This window comes from Dermacentor silvarum, chromosome 8 (genome assembly GCF_013339745.2).
Source record: "Dermacentor silvarum isolate Dsil-2018 chromosome 8, BIME_Dsil_1.4, whole genome shotgun sequence".
Classification (NCBI taxonomy): Eukaryota; Metazoa; Arthropoda; class Arachnida; order Ixodida; family Ixodidae; genus Dermacentor; species Dermacentor silvarum.
In genome coordinates, this window is record NC_051161.1 from 82,513,562 (window position 1) to 82,529,637 (window position 16,076).

A 16,076-nucleotide genomic window follows, 5' to 3' on the forward strand; every position below is an offset into this window, starting at 1 on the left:
CAAACGCTTCTCTTTTCGTGATGATAATTTTTTCTTCGGCTGTTTTCTTTTACGTTTTGTACTATTATCTCGTGCAACTGTCCGCTCACATTATACAGTGCTCGAATCTATCACTCGTAAATCACAAAAGCGATCAGTGCATGGGAAACTTACAAAAGGTAACGATAAATGAAGGCCAACACAACTTCATATATATTCAGTGACAATTAAGTGATGAATGCCTGAGAAATGCGTTAGCATTATACGTCGCACCTGTTCGAGTCCCAGGATCCATGGTTTACGCCCCATTCATCACATTGAAAAGTGTTGTTCACTTGACATAACAAGAGCTCACTTGACACATGTCTTGGCTCTTCGAGGAGTGAAGTGAAACTGACAGTGGTCCGTAGTAGACCATCACTAGTCATAGAAGGAGCCTCTGTAACCTGTTCATCACTACTCCCACCAAAGGTTGCGTGGCTGCTCTGGGTACAGGCTAGTAGATAATTATTCCGCTGGTTTTACTATATCATCGAAATTGCTGATGACATTACCGTGCTTATCTTTCACTGCATATATCTTTCCCTGTCCTATGCAAAGATATCTTCTCACTGCCCTATTGAGAAAAATCTGTGAGCCCCATCAGACTCATATCCAATAATATGATATGAAACATATGGGATTCCACATAAAAAGCGTTTTTTCCCCATGTCATACGATGTTCTCGGATATAGGAGTTGCGGGGAATACGGGTCTTTTTCAATAAGGTCATTTCATATTGCACCTATTTTAGGGGCGAAGCTCCTTAGGGTGTGGGTCGTTCCCTCCTCTGTAGTAGTAGTAGTAGTAGTATGTAGCCACCTCTAGTTTATGAATTGCTCAATAGATGGCGTTGTGTGTCCGCACGTGAAAGAGACGCCGCATGTAGTTTTATGAAGTGTAGAAGTCCGTAGCTATGGTTGGCATGGAGACCGCTATGTATGTATACGCATATATACATATATATGTATATGTCTAGTATAACCGGAAGCCGACTTCCGCTTCAGTTTCCACTTCCGGTTCCGCTTCCGCTTCCGGAAGCCAGCTTCCGGCTTCCGGAGAACGCTTCCGGCGTTTTTCTCTCTCGTCCGTAGCTAGGTGCGCTGCGGTGCACAAGGGCGTTCGTTCCCGACGCGCGTTCTCTTTCTCTCGTTCCCGACGCGCGCTCTCTTTCTCGTCCGTAGCTAGGGGCGCTGCGGTGCACAAGGGCGTTCGTTCCCGACGCGCGTTCTCTTTCTCTCGTTCCCGACGCGCGCTCTCTTTCTCGTCCGTAGCTAGGGGCGCTGCGGTGCACAAGGGCGTTCGTTCCCGACGCGCGTTCTCTTTCTCTCGTTCCCGACGCGCGCTCTCTTTCTCGTCCGTAGCTAGGGGCGCTGCGGTGCACAAGGGCGTTCGTTCCCGACGCGCGTTCTCTTTCTCTCGTTCCCGACGCGCGCTCTCTTTCTCGTCCGTAGCTAGGGGCGCTGCGGTGCACAAGGGCGTTCGTTCCCGACGCGCGTTCTCTTTCTCTCGTTCCCGACGCGCGCTCTCTTCTCGTCCGTAGCTAGGGGCGCTGCGGTTGCACAAGGGCGTTCGTTCCCGACGCGCGTTCTCTTTTCTCTCGTTCCGACGCGCGCTCTCTTTCTCGTCCGTAGCTAGGGGCGCTGCGGTGCACAAGGGCGTTCGTTCCCGACGCGCGTTCTCTTTCTCTCGTTCCGACGCGCGCTCTCTTCTCGTCCGTAGCTAGGGGCGCTGCGGTGCACAAGGGCGTTCGTTCCCGACGCGCGTTCTCTTTCTCTCGTTCCCGACGCGCGCTCTCTTTCTCGTCCGTAGCTAGGGGCGCTGCGGTGCACAGGGCGTTCGTTTTCCCGACGCGCGTTCTCTTTCTCTCGTTCCCGACGCGCGCTCTCTTTCTCGTCCGTAGCTAGGGGCGCTGCGGTGCACAAAGGGCGTTCGTTCCCCGACGCGCGTTCTCTTTCTCTCGTTCCCGACGCGCGCTCTCTTTCTCGTCCGTAGCTAGGGGCGCTGCGGTGCACAAGGGCGTTCGTTCCCGACGCGCGTTCTCTTTCTCTCGTTCCCGACGCGCGCTCTCTTTCTCGTCCGTAGCTAGGTGCGCTGCGGTGCACAAGGGCGTTCGTTCCCGACGCGCGTTCTCTTTCTCTCGTTCCCGACGCGCGCTCTCTTTCTCGTCCGTAGCTAGGGGCGCTGCGGTGCACAAGGGCGTTCGTTCCCGACGCGCGTTCTCTTTCTCTCGTTCCCGACGCGCGCTCTCTTTCTCGTCCGTAGCTAGGGCGCTGCGGTGCACAAGGGCGTTCGTTCCCGACGCGCGTTCTCTTTCTCTCGTTCCCGACGCGCGCTCTCTTTCTCGTCCGTAGCTAGGGGCGCTGCGGTGCACAAGGGCGTTCGTTCCCGACGCGCGTTCTCTTTCTCTCGTTCCCGACGCGCGCTCTCTTTCTCGTCCGTAGCTAGGGGCGCTGCGGTGCACAAGGGCGTTCGTTCCCGACGCGCGCTCTCTTTATCTCTCGTCCGTAGCTGTGGTCTACCCGAATGATCCCCCGGAGCTTCGCCCCACTCATCATCATTCACCCCGTGGATATGCTGTGATATTTTTTCACTTCTCCATATCAATCTTTCCGATGTTGTAATTTCGAATATCACTTACTTTCTTCTTGTTTATCAGCTTTGACAGTTCACCGAATCCTATCTCGTCTCTTGAGTTAGACACGTTCATAGTTTGTAGTTGCTTTAATAGGTGCGTTGTTACTAGAGAGAGATTACCTACTGGCTGCCTTGGTGCCTTTACTCCCACTTCAATTGCTACTTCTGAAAACAGCCTAGTTACGGTTTCATTCATTACCTCTATGTTGTCTCCATCTTCTTGTTCAGAAGCTGCATATTTGTTTGCGAGTACCAGCCTGAATTCGTCTGCTTTGACCCTTACTGCATCTAGGTAGGCCTGTTCCTTCTTGACTAATTTGGTCTTTCTCTCTTCAAATTGAGAGCAGAGTTGACATTCTAGTTAACATTAGGAGAAAAAAAAATGGAATTGGGCAGGTCATGTAATGCGTAGGGCAGGTAACTGGTAGACCATTAGAGTTACTGAATTGGCGCCAAGGAAAGCGAAGCGCAGTCAAGGACAGCAGAAAATTAGGTGGGGTCATGAAATGAGAAAACTTGCAGAGGCGCAAGTTGGAACCAGCAAGCGCAGGATAGAGGAGATCCCTGATTGGAGATCACTGGGAGAAGCCTTCGTCCTGCAGTGGACATAATGATAGGATGACATATATATATATATATATATATATATATATATATATATATATATATATATATATATATATAATTGAAGAGTTTGTGCACTTCTTGACAAACAACTGCTCATTGTCGAAGTATCGGCCGGAAAGCGACCTGTCTTGGGAAAGGTCGGTTTCCTTTTAAGACGTGACGCCTGCGGCACAACGGATGGTCCACATTCGTCGCCAAATCCTAGAGTAGTGGCGCTGGCTAACACTCCCAGGGTTACTTCTAGCAGATAAACGTAAATACACCACAAAGTCGTCATAATCAAGTTGAGTAGGAGGTATAGAATGAAGGTATAGTACAAGCCTACGCCCTAACCTGCAGTCAGGATGATGAAGAAATAGAACAGTTTATGAAGATGTTGAATTAGCGATGAGAAAAGTGCAAACTCAGTATACTGTAGTCATGGGCGGCTTCAATGTAAAAGTGGGAAAAAAGCAGGCTGATGAGCAAGCAATTGGCAACTATGGCATCGATTCTAGGAACGCTAGAGGAGAGATGTTGGTAGAATTCGCGGAAATAAATAGGCTCCTAATAAAGAATACCGTCTTCAGGCCAACCTAGACGCAGTGAGGGCAAAAGCGGACCAATTCATGCATGTGCTCGCAAACAAATATGCAGCTTTAAAACAGAAAGATGAAGATAACATAGAGGTAATGAATGAAACCGTAACTAAGCTCATCTCAGAAGCAGCAATTGAAGTGGGGGATAAGGCACCAGGGCAACCAATAGGGAAGAGAGAGAGAGAGAGAAATTGAAGAGAGGAAAGCAGGGAGGTCGTAAGCTCCCCCAAATAACAAATGACCGAATAAAGAAACGAGAAAATGAAAGTGTCAAACTCAAGAGATTACACAGAATTCGATGAACTGCCAAAACTGATCAACAAGAAGAAATGAAGGGATATTCGAAATTATAACGTGGGAAAGATTGAGGAAGCCGTAAAATGTGGACGCAGCATGAAATCAGAGAACCAAGCTAAACAATAACATTAACCGTACCTCTCGATTTGCACACCCAGGCATATAACTGACTTAAGCCACAGCCAATTTTCTTAAACGCCAGTGATTCATCAACACTCATCTAACTTCACCAGAAAATTTCATAATGTCCTCCCTCCCACCCAATTTTCCCTACATTTGATATCGGTTGAGTTAACTTTTTTCCCAAGGCGGCGGGACAAATTCTGCTTTGTTCGTAAAGCACATTCACACCGCTCCGCATTGCTTGCTTGCATAATTTACTGAAATATGATAGTCTTCTGTCTTTGAAGTTTGCGCACATAGTATCCATACCGTGCCCTTTATTTCACCAAATATAAACAGCGTTTTGTTTAGTTGACCGAGGACATCACTGAAACCAACAAGGAACGCCTTATGATGCATGAAAGTAGGGGGAGAAAACAACGGCTGGAGTAATTGATTGCAACGCTTATAACTACACCAGGAACGTAAAAATTTTGTCAATCATCGGCACTTACCATGACCCCTCTCCCCTTTCCACAAAATATAAATCTGTTGTGTTGAACAGCTATGTCGGTACAATGGGAAGCATAGCTGAAAGCGGCCATATCACACGCTCTAACACTTTAATAATATTTTTTACATAGATTGTTTGATGCAACCGCTTGAATTTCGCGCATAGAGCTTTCGTAGCGTGCCACCAATTTTGGCTAAATGTGGTCTTGGTGGCATTTACAGTTCTGTCAAAGGAGTGGGCTCAATTGTGCCCCGCTCGTTAGACAGGTTTATAACACTCGAGTGCTTGCGTACCAGATTTATTGGGAAAACCCCACTTCCCATCTATTTTGAACTTTACCTATACATCAAACTTTACCTGGTCTTCAGTCAAAAACATCAAGAAGCTGCTTCCTTTAGTTCAGTGAGGACACCAGGCGAACCCAATATATCACGCATGAAAAAGTAAAAAAAAAAAAAAAAAAGCCGGCAGATCCCACGCCTTGTGGGAATCGATGCTATGCGAAGCAGTGTGCGGGGAGCCTACCAAGTTAACGAAACGACCATGAGATCACCAAGACGTAGGCGGCTCTTTCATGACCTACATGACACGCATGTCACGACATTCATGTCATGAGTCCTCACGAGTCCCTTCAGCTACACCTAAGAGGCCTTAGGGCAAAAGCCTTAGTCATACTCCTGACTATGACTTCTACCAACATCCTATAGTGTTTCCTTCACTTAGTAACCACGTACGAACGCATTTCAGTGTTTTTGAGTGTTAATAATTTTTTCGTTGAGTCACTGACGTTTTTTTCTGAGTCATGCTCATGACGATGACTTCTACCATCGTCCTTTAGTGTTTCCTTCACTTGTACCGACGTTCGAACCCATTCCAGTGGTTTTTAAGTGTTAATCTTTTTTCGCTGAGTCATTGTCATTTTCGATGAGTCATGCTCATGACTACAATTTCTACCATCATCCTTTAGTGTTTCCTTCACTTAGTGCCCATGTCCGAACGCATTCCAGTAGTTTTTGAGTGTTAATCTTCTTTCGCTGAGTCATTGTCATTTTGCTGAGTCATGCTCATGACAATGACTTCTACCAGCATCCTTTAGTGTTTGCTTCCCTTAGCACCCACGTCCGAAGCCATTTCAGTGGTTTTTGAATGCTATACTTTTTTCGCTGAGTCATTGTCATTTTGCGGATTCATGGTCATGACTGACTTCTACCAGCATCCTGTAGTGTTTCCTTCACTTAGTACCCACCTCCGAACCAATTTCAGTGGCTTTTGAGTGGTAATATTTTTTCGCTGAGTCATTGTCATTTTTGCTGAGTCATGCTCACGACTATGATTTCTACCATCGTCCTTTAGTGTTCGGTTCACTTAGTGCCCACATCCGAACCTATTCCAGTGGTTTTTGAGTGTTAATATTTTTTCGCTGAGTCATTTTCATTTTTGCTGAGTTATGCTCATGACTATTACTTCTACCAGCATCCTGTAGTGTTTCCTTCACCTAGTACCCACGTCCGAACCAACTTCAGCGGTTTTTGAGTGCTATACTTTCTTTGCTGAGTCATTGTCATTTTGCTTAATCCTGCTCATGAGTATGACTTCCACCAGCATCCTGTATTGTTTCCTTCACTTAGTACCCACGTCCAAACCTATTTGAGTGGTTTTTGAGTGTTAAACTTTTTCGCTGGGTCATTGTCATGACTTACATGACACGCATGTCTTTGACATTTTTGTCATGACCTATCACTTATGTTCGTCATACACTTCTGTTATAATATATCAATTTTGGTACTTACGAAGTTAGCGAAACGACCATGAGAGCAGACGTAGGCGGCTGTTTCATGACCTACTTGACAAGCATGTCATGATGTTCATGTCATGACAATCATTTATGTTCGTCATATACTCTTGTCATAGTATGCCTATTTCAGGTACATAACAAGTTAACGAAACGACCATGAGAGCACAAAGTCGTAGGCGGCTAGATAGATAGATAGATAGATAGATAGATAGCTAGATAGATAGATAGATAGATAGATAGATAGATGGATAGATAGATACGGTCAATGTAGCAAATGTTCGCCAAGAAATGCTTTGCATTTAAAAGAAACGGGGTTCGATAATTATTCGTAACGCTTCTAAATAAGCCAAAAAACGTTAAACCTTTGTGACACATTGTAATTAAAGTCCTGCCTGTTCTGTGAAACTATAAAATGTCTGAAATGCAGTGTTCTCTTGAAACATTGGGAAACCCAGCTAATAACAAGTGTGACACATTCCAATACTTGCTTACTGTTTTTTTTAAAGCTGCATTTGAAAAACATGCATGTACTATCGCACATAAATTTGGCGTATTGTTCCCCCTATATTCGCTAAATTTGACCTCAGTTGTAGTTGTAACTATGACAGCGCAGCCGTCTATTTTACTGGAAAACGTGATTTTAACCCACTTATTTTTAACACTGCCTACATATTGTCCATACCATGCCGCTAAATTTCCCCAGATATAAACAAGATGTCTGGTTTACCTCACCGAGGACCCCGTAGAAACAACCTATACACATCCTGTATGATGCACGAGAACACATGGGAAAACGAGGGTTTAGAAATTGTCGGCAACAGTTGTATTTCAAACAGGAAAGTGTCGCAGCGCACTGCGCTTAAAATTGTCCCTATTTTCATGGAATTCCAAGTCCGTATTTCGTGCCGTTGTTTTAGGAGTCTGGGAAAACGGCGGTATGACACCCTGGAACACTTGAACACCCCCCTGGAACACCCTGAACACCCCCCCCCCCCCCTTCCCCGGTGGATACGGCCATGCGGGCGAACCCACCGCCGCTGCTTCCGAGGTGTCCACTAGGTAGAAGTATAAAAACCATTTCTTCTCCCACTTTTATGGCAGACAAAAGTTGGACAGATTTCTCGTTGGCGCGCCGTAATACTACTTGCATGGGCGTTGTAATGTTGCAGAAGTCGCGGGGCGCTTTTCTCGTCGCGACTCTCGATTGTTGTTGTTGTTGTTTTTTTACCAGTACTGTTCCAAGAGAGCACATGTAACCGGCAAACAGAGTACACCTGAGACTATAATAAAGCAGGCTGCGCCGGATCTCCAGGGCACCCAAGGGACTGCGGGAGGATCAAAGCTGGAAGCCGGGCGCTCCTTGTGTTGGGGCCGCCGAGGCAGGAGCGTCCTACGTCTCGCGTAGGACGCGCAGGCCTCGGCGAGCCCCAACACAAGGACGAGCCCGGGTTTTAGCTTTGGTGTTCCCGTTGCCACTTTGGTGTCCTGGAGGCGCCGCCAATAGTACGAAATGATGACACGTTATTACAACTCATAAATAAAAGTTATTAAAGGAATATAATCACGCCTATAGGCACCAACCTGTGATTGAGTGCAATACAGTGCCCGTGTGAGGAGAATTACGGAACGCCAACGAGGAATTTACCGAAGGTCGCAGATGACACGCAAAGTTGCGCGAAATGATCGCTTTTGATGACGGATGGGTCAGTGAACGAACACATCCCTCGAAACGGTGCGATAAATGAGCGCCACCACGCCGACAAACGTACGCAGACTAGATGGACGTGGACGAAAGCGGCAGTAGCAAAACAAATGTGAACTTGGACGTGCGCGGAAAAGATTTTCCGACCGCTTTGGCCCTTCCGCCCGCTTGCCGCTTCCCAAGTGTGACTGTAGACCACGGAGTAAGATAAGACAGGAGCGCCGACTCCGCTGCCGCGCAACGCATTCGCTCGGGACAAAACGTGCAACGCAAATTATACATCTCGTAGCGCCATCTGTCGAGGCGCGTGGAAAACACTCAACAGCTTGCTTCCATGTGCGCATGCGCTGAGTGGCGGAGACCGGCGGAGACCGGCGGCGGCGACGGCGGCGCAGAACGGGCAGTGCGGCACCCGCTGAGCGTGTCGTCTGCGACAAACGTGGACCGTCGGCCGTCTCAATTTGACAGCAATCAAAAACGAAAAAATATATGCGCACAAATAATAAAGCGCAAGTACTACAGTCGTCAGGGCGTGCGCGGAGCAGACCATAAAACGGATAGGCAAGCAGGCCTTTGCCCCGCGCCTTTGCTCCTCTCCACTGCAGAGTTTTTCTTAATTCGTAGCGCCGTCTGGCGAACACGCTGTGAAGCAGGCGTTGCAGAATGTGTCCCTTCCAGACGAGCGGAGTCGGCGCTCCTGTCTTATCTTACTCCATGCTGTAGACAGTGCTAACACACTGAAAACGTTTCAAGTACGAATTGTAACTGCCACACTAAGAGAGGCTAGCATGCTCTGTTCTTTCTCCAGTAATAAATGCTTTACATTACTGTCCTTTCTTATTTCTATTCGCTCAATGAACTTTGCCTGTTCGACGTCTGGCTTGTAATCTCGTACTTTGCCATAGGCAGCGAATTATCTTTCTGCGAACTCTTGAATTGTATTCCTTGCATAAGTACCATGCCTTATCCGGGCGGCAGCGTTAGCCTCGATTATCGGCTCAATTTGTCTCGAGTGCAGAATCAGACCGAGAAAGGAGTTTCGTTGCTGTATCTTTGCAAGTTGTAGTTGAAACTCAGGCGTTAAACAAAAATATTAGAACTTGCCAGGTGCACATTCAGTATCGCTATACGGGGTGATCATTAATAAGTTCTACGTTTTTTAAAAATTGTCGGTGAATTTTTGTCCTTGAGCTGGATTATTCGAAGAGGTGGGCATTACTAGCTTGAGAAGCCGAAAAAATATTAAACTATTACCAAGAATTCACTAAATAAATTCTTAATTACTTTACAGCACATAGAAGAAGAAGAAGAAGCTCATGAGAAGGAGCGTGTCGCGACGGCTCCGCCGATTTCGAATGTTTTGCGGCGTGTGATCGAGGATTCCGTCTACAATCCTTTGTGGGAAGACGGGGAAGTTCCAAGGAACACCTGGATATCCGAATCAAGTAGGTGGTCCAATTATTATTGGCACATCGACCACTTCTTTGAAGAGCCACGACGGCGGGCAGCTAAACCTAACCAGCGCACACTCGGTGCCATTGTTCTCGCCGCCCCCGCGGCGAGTTCAACCTAACCCGGTGATGAAGCTGATCTGGGCCCCCCGTACAGCTTAATACGTCAGGTTAGCCCCTCAAGATGGACGTCGTGAGTGTGGAGGGAGAGTATATAACGAAGGAGTACGCTGAAGAGCCAGGTTGGCATACCGTCGGGAAAGGCAAGCAAGCCAACGTGGAATCCGGAGTTCCCGGAAACAAAGACCAAGGAAAACGCCTCCTAAGCGAGGTTTTGCCTAGAAACAAGTGCACTAAGGGCCAGAAAGTACGGCAAGTCATCCTGGCGAGCAAAATGCCCAATTTGCCGAAGGAAGATTACAAGATAATCATGCGTCCACGTGGTGGCTTTAAGGTTACCAACTACGGACTCGATCGCCTAGGATGTTGTGTGCGTAATGCCGCTGGAATTCCCAGAGGAGAATCAGAAGGGGACATCGTGTGTGTCAACTATAAACAGAACATTTTAGTGGTCAGTACGCCATCCGACGACCGTGCTGCAAAATACAGGCATATTACCAGCTTGAAGATAGGCAACCAAGAATTCGACACAAGCGCCTATGAAGCCGCCCCGGAGAATACATCTAAAGGAATAATACGGGGGATATCCCTGGAAGAATCCCCGAAAGACATATGGGAGAAACTGGTGAGGCCGCAGAATCCGGGCGTCCTTATGGCAAAGAGGATGGGGAACACCACAAATGTCATCATTTTATTCGACGGACACTATGTCCCAAACTATGTGAAATACGGGTGCGTACTAGCCAAATGTGTGCTCTACAGAAAACGGATCGACATGTGTTTCCAGTGCGGACGACTAGGCCATCGAGCCGACGTCTGTCCTAACCCCAACGACAAGGTATGCAGAGGGTGCGGAAGTGAAAACCCGCCGCAAGACCATGAATGTGAAGCAAAATGCAAGCTCTGCGGCAAGAATCACCCTACGGCGGATCGCAAATGTGAGGCCAGGTACAAGCTACCGTACCTAGTGAAGAAACGCCGCTGGGAGAGGGCCAGAAGGGAAGAAGAAGAGGCGGAGGCAGCGCGCAGTCTCCATAACGCCAAAGAAACAAAGGGGACATATCAGAACAGCCAAGGACCATACGGAGGAAAACAGTCAGAATACAACAAGAGGGACAAGAGCCAAGATACTCGAGGACGAGACAGATCGGGATCCTTCCCTAGACTCAACAGAAGAGACGAGGGCCGCTCAACGTCACGTAACAGATCCCACAGTGACAAAGAAGAAGCACACTCCAGCAATGGCCCCGGTGGATCCTTACAGGTGAGCTGGGCGAACGCAGTCTCCGGGGCGCGCGCGGGGGCCGAGGCTGCTTCTCAAAGTAAAATAAGGGAGCTAGAAAAAGAATTAGCACAGATTAGGCAGATGATGGTACAGTATAATCAAAGTAACGCCGCATTAAAAGAGGAGAACAGAAAGCTCAAAGAGGAGAATAACAGAATTAGGAAAGGAATGGCAGAAAACCGAGAAGTGACACAAGTTGTAGCGGAGGAAAGAGAAATAGATATGGAGGAGGATGTAGCTACTCCGGCTAAACGTAAAGCCACGGAAGATACAGTGGGAAACAGTGAGAAAAAGACCAAACCGGTTAGTGCACTTCCAGAGCGTCAGGAAGAAGTCGAGCAAAGAATCGAGGCAAAAATAGAGGAAATGGGCGCAAGAATCATGCAACAAATACAGCAGCAGCTTAATTCGATAGTGACCCGCATCGCGGATATAGAAACAAGAATAGCGGCGTGGGGACCACAATCCAGTGGGGGTGGTCCCATCAAAACTACAGGCAAGCCCTACATCAAACCCCCGGTACTAACCGAGGGAGCAGGAAAACTGTAATGCCGCCATGGATAGACGCGATACATACAGGATCTGGCAATGGAATTGTAGGGGATACCGCAGAAAAAGATTCAATCTACAGCAGCATCTGATTAACAAAGAAAGCCCAGATATCATAATGATACAAGAAACACACGGAATAGCAAAATTATCAGGCTACAAACCATTTAGTGGTGCCGAAGGAGAGACGAAGGCCATAACCACTCTTGTAAAGCGAAACCTTACGGTCGTGCAACACGATACGGAAATAAGGGATATTGACAATATCTTAATAGAGATTATACCCACACGGAAATTAGCAGATAGCCTTTTTATCCTCAACGTTTACAGTAACCCGCGGTGTAAAAACACAAATTCCGAACACTATTTCGTAAAACGCTCGCCATAGCGGGTAATCGTGCGGTGGTAATCGGAGGAGATTTTAATGCTCAACACGTGGCATGGGGCTATAAATTCGAGAGTCCCAAAGGCAGAAACCTCTGGCTAGACGCGCAACAGGAGGGCCTAACCCTCGTAACCGATCCTTCAACTCCTACCAGGAGAGGCAACAGTGTTTGCGTCGACACTACGCCAGACCTTACTTTCACAAAAAACATAAGCGACACGCAGTGGATAAATACACAGCAAGATCTGGGTAGCGACCACACTATAATAGAAATAACAGTCAGGGCAGGACCGCGCAAACACAAAGGCAAGAAGCTCAAAATTGTCGACTGGGATAAATTCCGGAACATTAGAAAGAATACCAGCGGGGAAATTAAAAACATCGCAGATTGGACTGAACAGTTAACGAAAGACGTAACCGCGGCTACACAAATAGTTCCACCAGAAGCACACTTAGAAGTCATAGACAGTAGGCTCCTGCACATGTGGGAGGCTAAGGAAGGGTTGCAAAGGAGATGGAGGAGTCAGAGACACAACCGGGCAGTCAGAAGGAGGATAGCCAGATTAAACAGAGACATAGAGCAGCATGCACAACAGCTATGTAAGCAGCAATGGGAGGAGACATGTAGTAACATGGACAATCAATTAGGGCTAGCAAAGACATGGAACCTTCTCAGGTACCTGCTACACCCAGAGGAAACTAAGGCGGTATGCAAGCAAAATATTAACAAGGTAATTCATGCCTATCGAGGTTCAGAAAAAGACTTTCTAGAGGAGATTAAAGAGAAATATATCTCCCAGGCTAGACCGGTTATACACCCAGACTACACAGGAGTAGCAAACAACGAACTTGACAGGGAAATTAGTGAAGCAGAAGTAAGGGCAGCCTCGCAAAAACTTAATACTAAATCAGCACCCGGACCAGACGGAATCACAAATAAGACACTCAGGAACCTAGATGATGAGTCTATAACAAAATTGACAGAATATATCAATGAATGCTGGAAAACCGGCAAAATACCACAACAATGGAAGACGGCACACGTCATCTTAATACCTAAACCAGGCAGGCGCTTACAGCTGGAGAATCTGAGACCTATATCTCTCACATCTTGCGTTGGAAAGCTGATGGAGCATGCAGTCCTAGCGAGACTAACTAACTATCTCGAGGACAGGGACCTATTTCCCTCCACGATGCTGGGTTTCAGAAGGAATCTTTCCACGCAGGATGCGATGCTCCAGCTTAAACACCAAATCATAGACAACCCAGGCAGATTCACTAGAGCCATCCTCGGCTTAGACTTAAAGAAAGCATTTGACAGTGTAACACATCAGACAATACTCAGCAGCCTTGAAGAGCTAGGATTAGGAAGGAGAACATACAATTATGTTCGAGACTTCCTAACCGGCAGAAAGGCAAAGATCACCGTGGGAGACCTCGTCTCGGAAGAGATTGAGATTGGTAGCGCCGGCACACCACAGGGGTCAGTGATATCACCGTTGCTGTTTAATCTGGCATTATTCGGATTACCAGCGAAACTAGAGGAAATTGAGGGCCTTAACCACACTATATATGCCGATGACATTACCTTATGGGTAAAGGAGGGTAATGATGGGCAGATAGAACAGACACTCCAAAGTGCGATTGAAACAGTCGAACAATACCTAGAGGGAACCGGATTGGTTTGCTCGGCGGAAAAATCGGAATTATTATTGTACCGGCCAACTCGCAGGGGCCGTAAACCAAACAGCTACAGGGGGGCAGACAATGTAGAAACGGACATACAATTGAAGACTGCCGATGATAAACCCATATATAAGGTTGATAAAATCAGAGTTTTGGGACTGCTCATTGAAGCAAAAGGCAACAATGGAGAAACCATTAGGAAGTTAGAAGGGGCAGTATCTCAAGTTATGAGGTTGATCAAAAGGATAGCCAACAGACACAGTGGAATGAAGGAAGGAAACATGATCAGACTGGTACAGGCGTTCGTTATCAGCAGGATCGTATACGTCGTACCCTACCTTAGATTGTACGCTGCAGAAAAGATTAAATTAGAATGCCTCATTAGGAAAATTTATAAACAAGCCGTAGGACTACCAATCAGCACTAGTACCGACAGGCTATTAGAATTAGGCCTGCACAACACAATAGATGAGCTCATAGAGGCGCAGCGGATAGCGCAGTACGAACGCCTTTCCAAGACCAAGACAGGAAGACACATACTAGAAAAACTAGGTATTGGGTACCATACTCAAAACGGAACCAAAGTGGACATCCCGAATTGTATCAGGGATACGATAACCGTTCCCCCATTACCAAAGAACATGCATCCCGTGTACCATAAAGGCAGAAGAGAAAGCAGAGCAATGGTCATACAAAAGAAATTTGGGAATAGTAAAGACGCAGTATTTGTAGATGCTGCTAGATACAAGCACAGGCGCGGCTTTACAGCCGTAGTAATTGATCATGAAAAGAAGTGCAAAACATGCGTTACGGCAAGCACAGTAAATATCGAGACTGCGGAGGAGATAGCTATTGCGCTAGCAATATCACAGACCGAAGCGGACGTAATAGTCAGTGACTCTCAGGCGGCAGTACGAAATTTCGCTAATGGCCGAATCTCTCCTGAAGCACTACGAATCCTAATGGCAGGTACCAAAAGTCAAGAAAAAGATGTTTATTTAATATGGACACCCGCTCACACCTCCACCTCGCCAGGAGACAGCAATAATAATAAGACGGCGCATGACGTGGCTCGAGGGCTTACGGACCGAGTCACGGCCGATAATACGGCGGGCACCTTAGCGTCTCCTGAGAACGAGGATGGAGAGGAGTGGGAATGGAAGGATCGTATGACCAGATTTAATGACATCACACAACACTACAAATTGCAAAGGTGCATTTTCCCACCACCTCACCAAAAGCTCAGCAAAAAGCAGTCTGTCGAATGGCGGCAATTACAGACCAGAACTTATCCGAACCCGGTGATCTCACATCTCATTTACCCAGACATGTGCAAGACAGACAAATGCAAGAACTGTGGTTCTAGAGCCAATCTGGAACATATGCTATGGGAATGTCGAGGCATAACAAACAATAATGGGGATGCAGCCTCTCGCGATCGCCTCCGCGTGCGCTGGGAGATTGTGTTGCTCAGCTCTGCCCTTGACGATCAACTTTGGGCTGTCCAGCGGGCCGAGGAAGCCGCCAGGGCTCAAGAGCTCCTGGCCGTCACCTAGGCGGGACCATTTGCCCGTCCCACAAACGCAGGGCCTTTAAATAAAGTTATTTGACTGACTGACTTTACAGCACATATTGCAATTTACGAATCGTAGCCGGTCAGCTTGCAAGGCGTATTCCCTTGAAATGACTTTCCAGGATGACACCAGTTTCGAGATAATATTTCCCAACATGTGGGAGGAAATACATGGGCGTCCCAGTTACTTTCATGCTTCAATGAATAAAAGAGCGTCTTGTAAAAAAAAAATGTTGGTGGAACAGCAATGCATTTCTATGGTGAATTCGATAAGGCTCATGTCTCCAAACTGGTGTCATTCTGAAAACGCCTGAGCGAATACACGCAAAGTGCCTCGAGCGCCCAGTCGGGCTTCTTTCACACTCGGAAAAACGCATTTATGTAGCACGTATTGAGCAGCAGAAAACTGTATCAGGAGCTTTTCATGTTGCTGTACAACTTTCTCATTGACACTTTCATAACTAGGACAGTATTTCTCGAGTTAGATAATTAATTACAGTTAATTAATTAAATCTCAGTAACAAAAAAATCACTGGCGGCTACTCCACTGCCCTGGAAACATTACGCACTAGGTTGGCTTCGCGTAACGCCGTTCCTCGTTTTTTTAAATCGTGCTGCGTGATTGCTGGGACACCCTGTATATAAAGGAACGTATACTATATGTACAAATAAGAAACAAATAAATTTTCATTGCTTCTTGCATTCTGTCTGCATCTTTCGGCGATGATTCAATGGTGCTTATTTAGAGCACAAACTG